Below are 12,827 nucleotides of genomic sequence, written 5' to 3' on the forward strand. Positions count from 1 at the left end.
GTGGCCATTTCATTTGTTGCCGAGAATCAAATAGATTGCACGACATTTGAAAAATGGCAAAATGGAGGGCAAATTCGAGAGGTGAGGTTGAGAGGGGGAGTTGGTGTCCGAGTGGATCGAAGTCACGTTAGCTCAAGTGGTGGAGCAGCGGCGTATTTAGCCGAAGGTCGTGGGTTCGAATCCCGCTCGGACACTGACTTTTTTATCTCAATCAAAACCTAATTAAAGATTAATAACTAGAAAATAGTGTTGTGGCGGCTATAAGTGTCGTGGAATCTAGGCAGAAAAGTATGGCTGCTGAAAATGTGTGAGGTCGAGGCAGCAGTGAGTGGTGTGGCGGATGGAATGTCATTAAACATCCGTCACCTGTAGAACCCAACAGGGATTTTGTTAAGGGATGGTTAGGGATGGATGAATGGATGAATTAGTGACCAGTGAATTATACTTAAAAATTTGTGTTACATAAATTGTAACATGGAACCAGATAACTTCAGAAGAGCATAATTAACAAAATAACACACAGACTAACCACTTAAGGTAATGATAAAATGGTTGACAATTTTTATTGATTAATTTCCACATTCTTGAAATTCAATTGAATCAGTATCATACAACTAGTATATTGATTTACCAAATGTATCAAATCATAGCACCAAAATTTTATCGCGAATGAAATGTGCACTTAAAACTGTAACATAACCGTTTTTGGGTGGTTGCACTGCTGGAATTCGATTTTCTTGCGGTCTGATTTACAAGGGCGGTGAGTGGGCTCGGTTTTCGGTAAATTTGTCCCGTTCTGGGCAAATTGGGATTCCTGTTAACGGTCAACTAGATGAACCGCAGTTCTGACCAAAGAGGCCCTTTGGATACGCATTCGATAATTAATTGGCAATGAAAGTCGAGTTGGGATCGTTTAAAAGCGATAAATATGACGAAAAAATTTAATTGTTTTAAAATGTCGGATGGTAGTTTTAATTCTATCACTTAATTAATTAATAATACAAAGAAAAAAAAAATATATATATATCATTTTAATATATTGGTTTAACAATTATCGTAAAACTACAAAGTAAGGCAAAAAATTCCACACAATTCTTTCTTTTTTTTCATTTTCTAGACAAAAGAAAATTCTGCCCTTAATTTGTTCATTGGTTTTACCAATAAATATTTGTTTATGCTATGGTTTAAATTAGGAAATCCATTGGAGATAAACACACTTAATCCTTAATCCAAAACAAGTATAAAGGATTTTTCAATGCTTAATTTTTACGGAATTTAAATCGTTTATTCAGACTCATTTGAATTCTGAAGCAATAAACTGTTTAGTTTTCAACTTAGTTTTCTTAATTTCAATTTTTAAACTTAAAAATGCCACTTGAGGATGTTGCGTGTGGTGTGGTACTTATTAATGATGCCGAGTATTTTTTGTTGAACAACTCAAATTTTACGAATTAAGCCAATTCTTCAAACTTTTAGTCCAAAGATGTTTTGAAAACAATAAAAATTGATCGAGTTTCAATAAATTGAAAATTACCAGTCTTATCAATCGATTTGATCTGTTTATCCTCGTTATTTTATTCCGTATGTCGCGTTTCAGCGTTTGTCAGGGAAATAAGTAGGGCGAGGCAAGACAGCCTTCACAACTCTAACCAAGATACTTCCTACAGTTAGTACGTTAGTAGCGATAGCAATAAACTGTTTAGTTTTCATCTTAGTTTTCTTAATTTTAATATAAGTTTTTTTTTTTATTGGCCTTATGATCTTGCATATTAGCCATAGTACGAATTAAAAAAGGGCCAGAGGCCATGGTGGGAATCGAACCCACGACCGCGGCGTAAGAGTCTCTCATGCTAACCACTCGGCTACCGCGGTCCCCAATTTTTAAACTTAAAAATGCCACTTAGTACTGAGGATGTTGCGCGTGGTGTGGCACTTATTGATGATGGACGTTACGTCCATACGTCAGTGGTATGCGGCTATTGCATCGTTCCCTACAAGTATGAGTTCCCTACTAAATTCTGCGAGAAGCCGTTAGACGTTTTCGAGAATCTGTGTCCTACCATAGAAGACCTCCTGGACACCCTAGGATAACAGAACCACAAGATGACCGTTGTTTAACTTTGAGAATTTTGCGAAACCGGCACCTTTCTGTTGTTCAAACGATTCATCAGCTCTAGGAAGTTCGAGGTTTACCGATTTCCGAACGCACTGCTCGAAGAAGATTAAATCAGTATGGACTGATAGTTTTTAGCTCCGTAAGAAGAATTGACCAGAGCATAGTTGCACGGTTCGCATTTGCTCGTGAACACAGCCATTTGTTTTTAGACGATGGTCTGCTGTACTTTTTACAGATGAGTGTAAATTTGCTCTACGATCTCCAGATGGGCGTGAAAGAGTGTGGAGAAGGCAAAATGAAAGGTAATTTTTTCCAAAGCTAACCTTTTCAACATAGCTCAGTGATGGTGTGGGCTGGAATTTCAATGGAGAGTCGCACAGAGATGGTTGTTGTTCGTGAAGAGTTTTGGACGGCCACTCGCTATGTGCATGAAATTTCAGACCATCATGCGTTGCCTATTCTCTATGAAATCAGCTACAATCCTATTCTAATGCACCATAATGCCCGACCACATGTTCGTATAATACTAACGTACCTTCAACAGCATAACATCAGAGTCTTATCATGGCCAGCTCGTTCTCCAGACTTGAACACCATCGAACATTTATGGGATAACCTCAAAAGACTAATAAGAGTTCATCATTTCCCGATACACTCCACGATCTTGAAAAGGACTCTTCGTGAAGAATGTGCTAACCTCCAGCAAAAAGACATTTCCAGACTGGTAGAAAGTATGCCGAAGCGTCTTCGAAATGTAATTAAGGCAAGAGGGGGAAATATGCGATATTGAAATGTTGATTAAAATCTAAAAAAAATTAAACCATTTTATCTGTCGTCTTTTTTCCAAATTTACATTTTTTACTTTTTTAGATAAAGACTCAATTATTAAACCTTTAAAACGTGTAACTCTGATTAATATATACAAATCAAGTTACATTAGAAGTGGGTAGAATTTTTTCCTGTCAGTGAATAATTATATTTTAGAATTATTCATAATACGAAATTACTTCATAAACAATGACTTCAATTGTTGTTCATTTATGCTTATTCATAGCTCTTGTTTCATGCAGCATTTATTTCCCTGCCTCTTACCGAAGTTTCACCTCAAACTCGCTATATTTACACGAACATCTTATCAACATCAATATTGATACCTAACTTCTAAATACAAATATGTACTTCTCAGACAGTTATTGAACATAATGCAAGATTCGGAGGGTGTTCAACAAATGACGATACTGAATAACAATGTTGTTAGTGGAACAAGGGGAGAAACTTGGTGAGAATTTTACATGGAAACTGGGTGAAAGGTTTATCAACAATGAGTTCGGATTGTCAGCGATGGTAAAACACAAACAATTATTACATTGTAAAGCTTTTTGATTATTTTGAGAACGTTCTGCCTAGGCCAAATAGGCGATCAATGAAGTCGCGTGCGCTGGACATTTGACTGATTATACTGGCATTTTCTTGTAAAAATTTGTCTCTGTATACATTTGAAATTTACTATTTTTCGTGGTCCGCTTGACCAATTGAAAAATGGCAAAAAGGAGGGAAAATGCAAAAGGTAGGGTTGAGGTGGGAAGTTAGTGCCCGCGTGGATTGAAATCACGTTAGCTCAAGTGGTAGAGTAGCGGCGTATCAAGCTGAAGGTCTTGGGTTCGAATCCCGCTCGTGACACTGACTTTTTTATCACAACTAAAAACCTTAATTAATTGAACTTCATTTGAAATTTGATTTTTGACTTTTTACATTTTGCGGTTTTGTCAATCCAAACGTAGAATTGAGGAGGACAATCAGTTTCGACCGGGATCGCCCAGGATTAGGAGGCGTGAATTGTTTCAGCATACAGGTGGTGTTAATTTAAACATAGCACGCATTCAAAGGAGGGAGATTTGTGATTATGCGCTGCCCGTTTCGTCGCTCCAATCACGATTCCCCGAATGCTCCTTTAATTTCGAATCCATGCTCAGGATGAAGTCTCCCCTCTTCACAACTCCCCCAGACTCGACCCAACCATTCGTAATTTAATACATTGTAGCTCCCAGGTCGCATTTTCTCTTTTATTTTTTCCGCTCACTTTCCCCCGTTCTACGGTCAAAAGGCTGCAGATCAATTTTACACCACTCGGGAAGATTAGGGGGGCCCGAACCTTTCCGACCTGTATTCATCTCGCTTCTTTTTACCGACTGCCTTCTGGTTCGTTTAGGACGATTTTCCCATGTAAACACACTTATCTGGAAAGTATCTTGTGAATTTATTAATCCGTTCGCTTTTCAGGTTTTATTTTATTCCTTAGCTCGATCGCATTTAGAATATGCTGCGATTGTATGGGCGTCCTCTAACAAACATCTAAAAAGGGTTCAACCGAGCACTTAAATTAATTTCCTCCACATGTAATGGCCATGAATCAGATGATGATTATTCATTCTTCCCTCCATACAACTTCAGGTTGGACTCGAGCTTCGAAGGAAAATTAGCTTCCTACCCTTCGGTTGGAAGGTGCTCAACAGCTCGATCAACGCATCGGATATCCTCTCCGTAGGAGGACTTGTCCACTTAGCCACATAGATTTTCATCGGACTTCCCTCGAGCTTGGCAGGGTCCACAATTCGCCTTTTGAATGAAACTACCTCATTGAATGACTTTTCCATGATGGCCTCAGCTCGTCCATCACGAAATGCAAATCGGTATTTGTGCTCCTAGACTTTTTCCCCTTTTATTCATTCTTTATATTGTTTATATTTATATATAATTGATGTATTTGGATGTTCGTCTATCTACCGTCTAAGATGTAAGGAATAAAATTTATAAAAATAAAATACACAGACTCAAATCATTCTTTCTTTCACAGTTTTCTGTCATTCTTTCAATAATTAAGTAGAACAAGTACAAAGATTTTTTTTAAAGAAAGCTCTTAACTTTTCATTTAGTGCATCAAATTTATTGCTGTGTCTGAAACTAAATTTTTTCCAGCTCTATTTACACCTTTAAAATACATATAAATTGAATAAGTTTTTATTCACCCTGGTAGGTAGCTTGTTTATTTTGTTAACTGAATAAAGTATGAAAATGTGTATCTGGTTTAATTTTTTAAGCCTTTATTTAAGATGGTGATTAAGGTGGCAAAAATGTTGTACATTTGAAAATTTTCTTTAAAAAAATTAAACTACCCAAGATAAGAAAAAAGGACAACAAAACGAATAAATGTATGTTAGATCAAAATTAGGGTAAAATAAGGATAGAGGGGGTCGGTGGCCGCAACTATTAAGGTGTTGGCACGGCGCTCATCACTGTAAGGTAAAGGTCCCGGGTTCGAATCCAGCGGCCCTGCATTCGAACCCGACATACTTACAAATGGGCTTTTTTTCAAAAACACCAGCACCCCGAGGGTTGACCTCTGCACCTGTTTTAAAAAAATCTCTAGTAATGTTTTTTTAATTAACTTGTGATTTAGGCAACATATTTGAACTGATTGACCAATATGAAAATCTTTATTTAAAAAAGGACTGCATTGAATTTTGAGTCTCAGTCCCTCGTCAGCTGTTACAGAGTTTATAATTACATATTGTTTACAATCAAATACAATAATGTGATATTGGCAGAGCTGTATGCGATTTGGCACGCTCTCGAGGAGGTGCAGACCGGGGAGGGCTCATCCTTCCTCGTATGTACCGACTCTCTGAGCGCTGTCTGGGCTATACGCGACAGGTTCTCTGTCTGTGGACCCTCTCGTCGTGCTCTTGTTAGAGAAATACGCTGAGCTGGAGCCTCTCGGAAAAACGGTGGTTGTTGTCTGGATTCCCGGACACGTCGGCCTGGAGGGTAACGAACGCGCGGACGAGGAGGCGAAAGCCGGTACGTCCAACCCCCAGATCGGTCCATCGCGATCAGGCTAAACACGCAGTTAAAAATATGATAAAAGAAAGATGGCAGCGTCAGTAGGCGGGGTCGTCGGAGAGGCTCTTGCGAGTCAAGAGCACGACCGGTAGATGGCCCTCAGAGAATCTGAGCAGGAGACGAGGGATCGTCCTCACCCGACTGAGGATTGGCCATACTCGGTTGACACATGGGCACCTGCTTTTGGGCCAAAGCCCGCGCAGGTGCCCCTTATGCAGAGAAAGGTTGCTCGATGTGTCCCACATAATAGAGGCGTGTCATGCCTTGGCTCCATACAGAGAGCGTATAGGCATGCCGCCGGATTTAAGAAGAGTCCTCGAGCACGGTAGCGAGTTTCAGAGTCCCCTGTTCCGCTTTTTAGGGGAAATTGGGGTTTTTTATTGTATATAGTATGTCTTATGTGTTATGTGCCTATATGTTTTGTCTGTGTGCATGTATTTATTAGCGTGAATGGCGAGAGGTGAGGGTGAATATAACGTCATCATCGCCCCTCGAACGATGAAAGCGAGTGAGTGTGTGTTCGGGGTCGATGGCGGAATATTTATAAAAGTACCCCATCGACCCCAATCTAGTTTAGTTTAAGTGTAAGTCGGTGGAGGAATATCAAGTACTCCACCGACCAAACGGAATGAGTGTACTGTATAGATGTATTTAAGTGTATGAATGTATTTACTTGTATGAATGTTGTGTTTGAACGGGTATAGAATATAGACTTAGTGGGGGGCTGAAATGACGTAGATGTCGCAAGCCCCAGGAAAAAAAAAGTGATATTTACAAAATTAGAAAATGGGGAAGCGGTGAGATCTCAAGACAGTTTATGTAGAACTATGAGGGACTCTTCCCATTGGTTCTCCATAATGTACTAATGGTATGTACTAATACCACTAATACCAGTGGTGATACTATAGTAATAATTGTGTCGTAATTTGATCGAGTCCAAGGTAGATAAACCTCGTCCTATCTCTTACTATAAAAAAAAATAAAATAATAATAATAATAATAATTCTTAAATTGCCAACTTTCAAATTTTCTCCGATGTAACTTCTTGTCACTGCGATTTGTGATCAATATCTAGGCTCTCGCTCCTAACGGTTTCACTATATAATTTTGTGTTTATCGTTTTGTAATATTGAATTTTGGGTTTTTGATGAACGAAAAAACCGGGTTTTGCATTTTCAAAGCCTTAAGGGCTGACAAATCAATTGCCTTCAACGGTAAACCAGTATACCCAGAGGTCAGGAAAATATGTATTTAGAGGAAATAAATATATAAACATTACTTTACCTGCTTGAGCATTAAGAAATAGTACATGTTTCAATTTAGGCAATGCTGTTAGACATTTTTGATCAATAAATACAAATTATATCCGGCGTACTCAGGACGTCGTATTTGCTTGCTCTTTTGCACGAACTGGCCATCACAAAAATTAAAGTAAATACAAAAATATTGTTTCTGTTCCGCTTCGTAAAACCGTAAAACAATTCCCGATTATTGTAAACGTGTTTTATATAAAGAGGCGCGCATAAAAAGCATGATATTTCACTTGCCTGATTTCAATTTTTGCCAGTAATTCAGCTTTGTTATCTTGACAGCCGTCCATTATTCAAACCGACGAAAACGAACCCAGAATAACATTCGATTTTTAAGACGAGTGATCGACTAGTGGAAAAACAAAACAATTTAGAAATGAATGACCCGTGATAAGCCTATAAATAAATAATTCACCGTGGTTACTGTTAATTATTTTAAAGAAGATTTTTTGTTTACATTTAAGAAAAACTTTGATTAACTTTTATGCTTTCATTAATTAATTAATGTACACCTCATTAGTTCAGTTTTCCATATAATTATCCTACAAAGCCAATATATAGGTTGTTATTCTTAATGCGACCCGGGACATATTTCCGATAATTAAGCGCAATTTTGAAAATTCAATTTAATATCCTTTTTTTCAATTTTATGCCTTGAGATATATTGCAAAATGTTTGGGTTAAAGAAGTCGACTTAATCATTTTTACTCTAAACCTCCTATGAATTTTACATCAATGGAAAAGGTTTTTCCTCTGAAAAAGTTGAAAATTGAATTGGAAAAAAATAAAATCTAATCAATTACAGAAAAGTTAATAGTTGTTTTTAACAGCATTCGACTAAACAACACAGTTGTGAATGGAAATTATATTTCAAATAGAATAAAGTAGAACTTTTGCAATAAAAAAGTTCATTTACCTTTGACATCTTGACTATATTACCCAGTGGGTATTATTGCATTTTTACGTGTACAGTGTTATATTTTTTTAAATGTACGGTCACGAAGACAAGACAATTATGTACAATGTTTATGTTTTATGAAACTTTGTTGCTTGTTAAACAGTACATAAAGATTCATGTCGTTTTTTTCCAATGAATATTGAAAAACCAATTGTATCAGAATATTTCACAATAGTACCTATGACTAGGTCAAAAAGAGATTTTTATCCGCCTTCTTTGGTACCATGAGACCGGAGACTTCCTTATATCACATATGACGGTCATTATGTCATTGGCATCAGAAGACGACGTATAGGATTGAATGGTGAGATTTAGTATGTCTCGATTTCCACGTACCAACTTTCCAGAAACTAAAAAAGCTTATAACACCCAAATTACCTATTTATTAGACGGATTTTAAGACTAATGTAATTTACACAACTTCGAACAGACTGCGAGATCCTTCTAAGATACCTACGACAATCCAACCCACAACTTGACATATTTAGAGATTATTTCATTCTCTCTCTCTCTCTCTCCCTCCCATTCTCTCTCTCTTTCTCTCTCTCTATCTCTCTCTCTCTCACACACACACACTCTCTCTCTCGCTCTCTCCCTAATCCGAACTTCAACCATCTTTCATCTAGTTTATTAGAAGCCCAACACTTCCGTAACATTTACAAGTTTTGCGGAACTGTATACTTGGACTCCCGTTAAGGCGCATCAATAGCAAATATCAAAATTTTAATGGGAAAATCACCCAAATAAATTCTTTTGACCTTTTTCTATGTCACATGTCAACGACGAAAAATCAAACTACGCGACTCACCACACAAAACCACCACGAAACATGAACAACTCAATCTTGTACAAGGACATACATAAAATATGAAAACAGGACATATTCAACACGAAAAAATTAATGATTAATTAATTCACTGTCTCTCTCTCTCTCTTCTCTCTCTCTCTCTCTCCCTTTATCTCTCTCTCTTTTTTCTCTCACCATCCTTCTCTCTTTGCTCGCTATAATATTTTTTGTTTTCTCTGAAATCACTTGTGACGATAGTTAATCTCTATTTATTTCTAGTCTCTCTCCCTCCCTCCCTCCCACCCTCTTACTCTCTCTCTCTCTCTCTCTCTCTCTCTTTCTCTCTTTTTCTTTCTTTCTCTCTCTGTCCCTCTCTATTTCTCTCTCGCTCACTCTTTCTCTTTCTCTCACTCTCACTTTCTATGTCTATTTATATTTCTCTACATATGTACATATCTATCTATAGTTAGTAGTCCTTACTTATATCTTTCATATTTGTAAATGAAATATATATTATATATTACATATTTTAATGTTTTGGGTACATTTTATTTACGTAAACACCAATATGTAAATATAAATAAAGATTATTTAGTTATTTTACTCGGAAAATTGTTCCTTTGCTTGTTACAGTGGCCATGAATTTTGGAAAATTCAATTGTAATCAAACCGCGTAGTGACTAAACATTATAAACATGTCTTATTATTGGTTATTTAAAGCATAATAACTTACATTATAAATTAATTATTTATTTATTTTATTTATAACATTTATTGGATTTTTTCAGGTTAAATCATGATAGAAAATTTACAAGACAACGAAATAGTTAGTTAACAGTTCTCATAGAATGAATATAATTCTTTCCAGTGGAGTAAAAGTCATAAAAAATACATTTTGTATTATTTAGTATAACAATTTTAAATAGCGGATTAAATAAAATGTATCAATTTTATAAAAGTACGAGGGTTAAAAGGGAATAAAGGGTTAATAATATCTCAAAACTTGTAAACAGTTAAAATGTCCATTCAATATTAATGCTATTAAAAGCTAATTAAATTTCCCCTATTGGCCAGATTTTACGTGATTCAAAACCCAAATTCTTCGGATAAAACAAGCTTTCCAGGTATGTTAAACGTTCAGCGGGTTTATAAAATTTGAAATTCTATTCTTGAACTCCAATTTCATTAAATTTGACACAAGTTTTCTACCAGGGTTTTCTTTTGCAAATAGAAGAGTCACACCTTTTTGCTATATTAACAAGCCTAATATCAAAAAGAATTTGATTGGAAAGACTGGTGGATAAAAGTTCGAGGGAAGGCAGAGTTTATCCCTCGACTCTTCTTCAACTAAGGGGCTTATCGCACGATTGATGTAAGGCGTAGGAGTTGTCTGAAGGACGAAGACAAAAGATCTGAATAAGTCAAACATAGCTTTGATAATCCAAACAGATTATGATTGATTCACACGTGTTCAACGTGTTAAAAGAAAAACCAATCTAAAAAAATCGAAATTTTAAGAGAACGTTTTTTCCGAAGAGGTGGCACACATCTTGTTAAAACGATGTTCTTCCTACGCTTAATCCCCATAAACTTGTACCGGTTGTTTGCAGAAAGTTACATAGAACTCCACCGAATTCCAGCCCGACGGGTTAATTTTGCCCTTCGGTCCGAAGTATGTCCAAGTTTTCTCCTCTATTCAATACGAATTAACCTGGCCCTCACGTTGATCCATGCAACAAGTATCTCCAAGCCGTTATGTTTTTATTAATTAACAATTAAATTCGAAGTATGAATCAAATAAAACATTAAAACGTTTTCATTTTCAATGTGAAAGTGGTCAGTTTGTTACGTTGTGAAATAAAATAATCGGTTTACAGCATAACTGGATTTGTAATTACAAGCTCGTTAGGGTACATCATGCTAAACGCTTGCCACATCATACTAAGCAGTACAAAATCAGCGAAGGGGTATTCAACAATAAAATCCAATGTTATTTTGTGTAATTAAAGCAAATAAATCGAAAAAAGCTAAGAGAAAAAAATCATGACCCTTTGAATTATCAAAATGATTTTTACTTTTTAAATTACTCTATTGTATGTCAATGGATGTCAGAAATTAATGTACATAAAGTAGATAATCTACCCTAGAATGTAAAATTGCAAGAAATAGTTTTATAAAAAGTTGCTTTTTCTCTGCAAAATGGAAATCAAAACAAGACAATCCCATAGAATAACAGTACGAATAGAAAACCGACGATACAGATAGAAAAATTGAATGTCCGATCGTGAATTATTTACTTACTAAAAAGTAGTTTCTATTGTCATTCCAAAAAACATTTAACAAAACAGATAATAGATTTAAATCTAGACGATTTTATTCCGACAAAGATGGACTCTGACCGGCGTCAGAGTTTGACAAACTCTCGTTTGGATGTTTTCGTGACTTTTTTAGTAACGACTTCCTCCCTGGGTAAAGTTCCTTTTAGTGACTGCATAATCAAGTTTAACTTTATCTTTGATGTCAAAATATCAATGGAGGAGGTAGTTTTATTTCTACTGCCATGATAATAAAATAAAAAAGAAAAACTTGATAAACAGACTTGTTAGTTATTTATTTAAAAATTTACAATGACAATCGGTTACTTTTACTTCAATCTAACCCTTTATTCGTTGTAACAAATCCTATTTAACTATATCACAAACAAATTTTACTAACGTTGAGGGATGATTACAATTAATCATTAATTAAAATTAATTATTAATTTATAATAACGATTTAAAGAGTTACTAAAAACACTTTAAGAAACTTTTAACCGCCTTTACTCTTCTTGCTAAGTAAATTTGAATTGATTCTTATCGTAAATTAATGTGATTAAATTCGAACTTGCCCCGTATTGACAAACTGTATAAACCTTTCCCTAGAATTAAGCGAAATTGATTTTATAAGTTTAACCTCTTTTAGAATGAAAGTTGTTGTATTTATGACTGATATTTTGTAAAAAAAAAACTCTTGATTTTTGTATAATTATTCAGTATCTTTGAGCCAAAAGAGTTTTATAATCAAACTAAATTATCAAAGCGTTATACCTTTAAAGACAAATTTTTAAAAAATATGATTTTGTATATTTTTTATAAGAGGTTCAGGACATAATCATTTTTATATATATAATAAAATATTTTTTTTATGTCGCGACACAATAAGCATTGCCTCTTTTGGGTAAAATGTTCAAATTGCTATTCCTAAGCCGTTCTCTCATGGAAAATAATAATCGCCACTTACCGTCTAGACGTCGAGAAAGCTAGACAAACAAAACAAAACAAGTCGAGCGAGCCTGTCGAAAGTCGGGGTAAGACTGGAAACCACCCCCGAGTACCACCTACCCTTCCGTCAGCGAGCGCATGATCCTCGCGCGGACGCGCGGACCCATTGATTGGCAATACGTAGCTCACCTTCCTTGTTCATTAGAAGAGGACGGGACCGTCTTTATTAGACCTTTGTCATACGTGTAATACCCATCCATCAATGCTTACTTCGATTTAAGAAACGTTACTCAGAATTTAGAAGTGAGCTGGTATAAATGAAAGCAAATTCTAATCGGCTGAAGTTTAAGACAAGAAGCGTGGAATTTGGTACCATCGAGTATTTACTGGCTCATCAAACAATTACAGTTACCTCTGTTTAATAAAAAGTGGAATGTAATAGAGACCAACAGCCCCAGGGACATAAGAAATGATTTACAATTTGAACATAATTTTC

At 35.8% G+C, this 12,827-nt stretch overlaps 1 protein-coding gene across 1 annotated transcript in view; it reads right to left on the reverse strand.

Moving 5' to 3' along the window:
• Positions 1-12,429, reverse strand: part of LOC106673880 (protein CYR61) — a 310,348-nt gene extending 297,919 nt beyond the window's left edge. Inside the window, exon 1 of the mRNA XM_014406253.2 lies at positions 12,351-12,429. The gene's annotated coding sequence lies outside the window, so the exon portion shown is untranslated. The remainder of the gene's footprint in view (positions 1-12,350) is intronic.
• Positions 12,430-12,827: the final 398 nt, after the last annotated feature.

Source organism: Cimex lectularius, unplaced genomic scaffold (genome assembly GCF_000648675.2).
Source record: "Cimex lectularius strain Harlan isolate CLEC.00 unplaced genomic scaffold, Clec_2.1 scaffold42, whole genome shotgun sequence".
Taxonomy (NCBI): Eukaryota; Metazoa; Arthropoda; class Insecta; order Hemiptera; family Cimicidae; genus Cimex; species Cimex lectularius.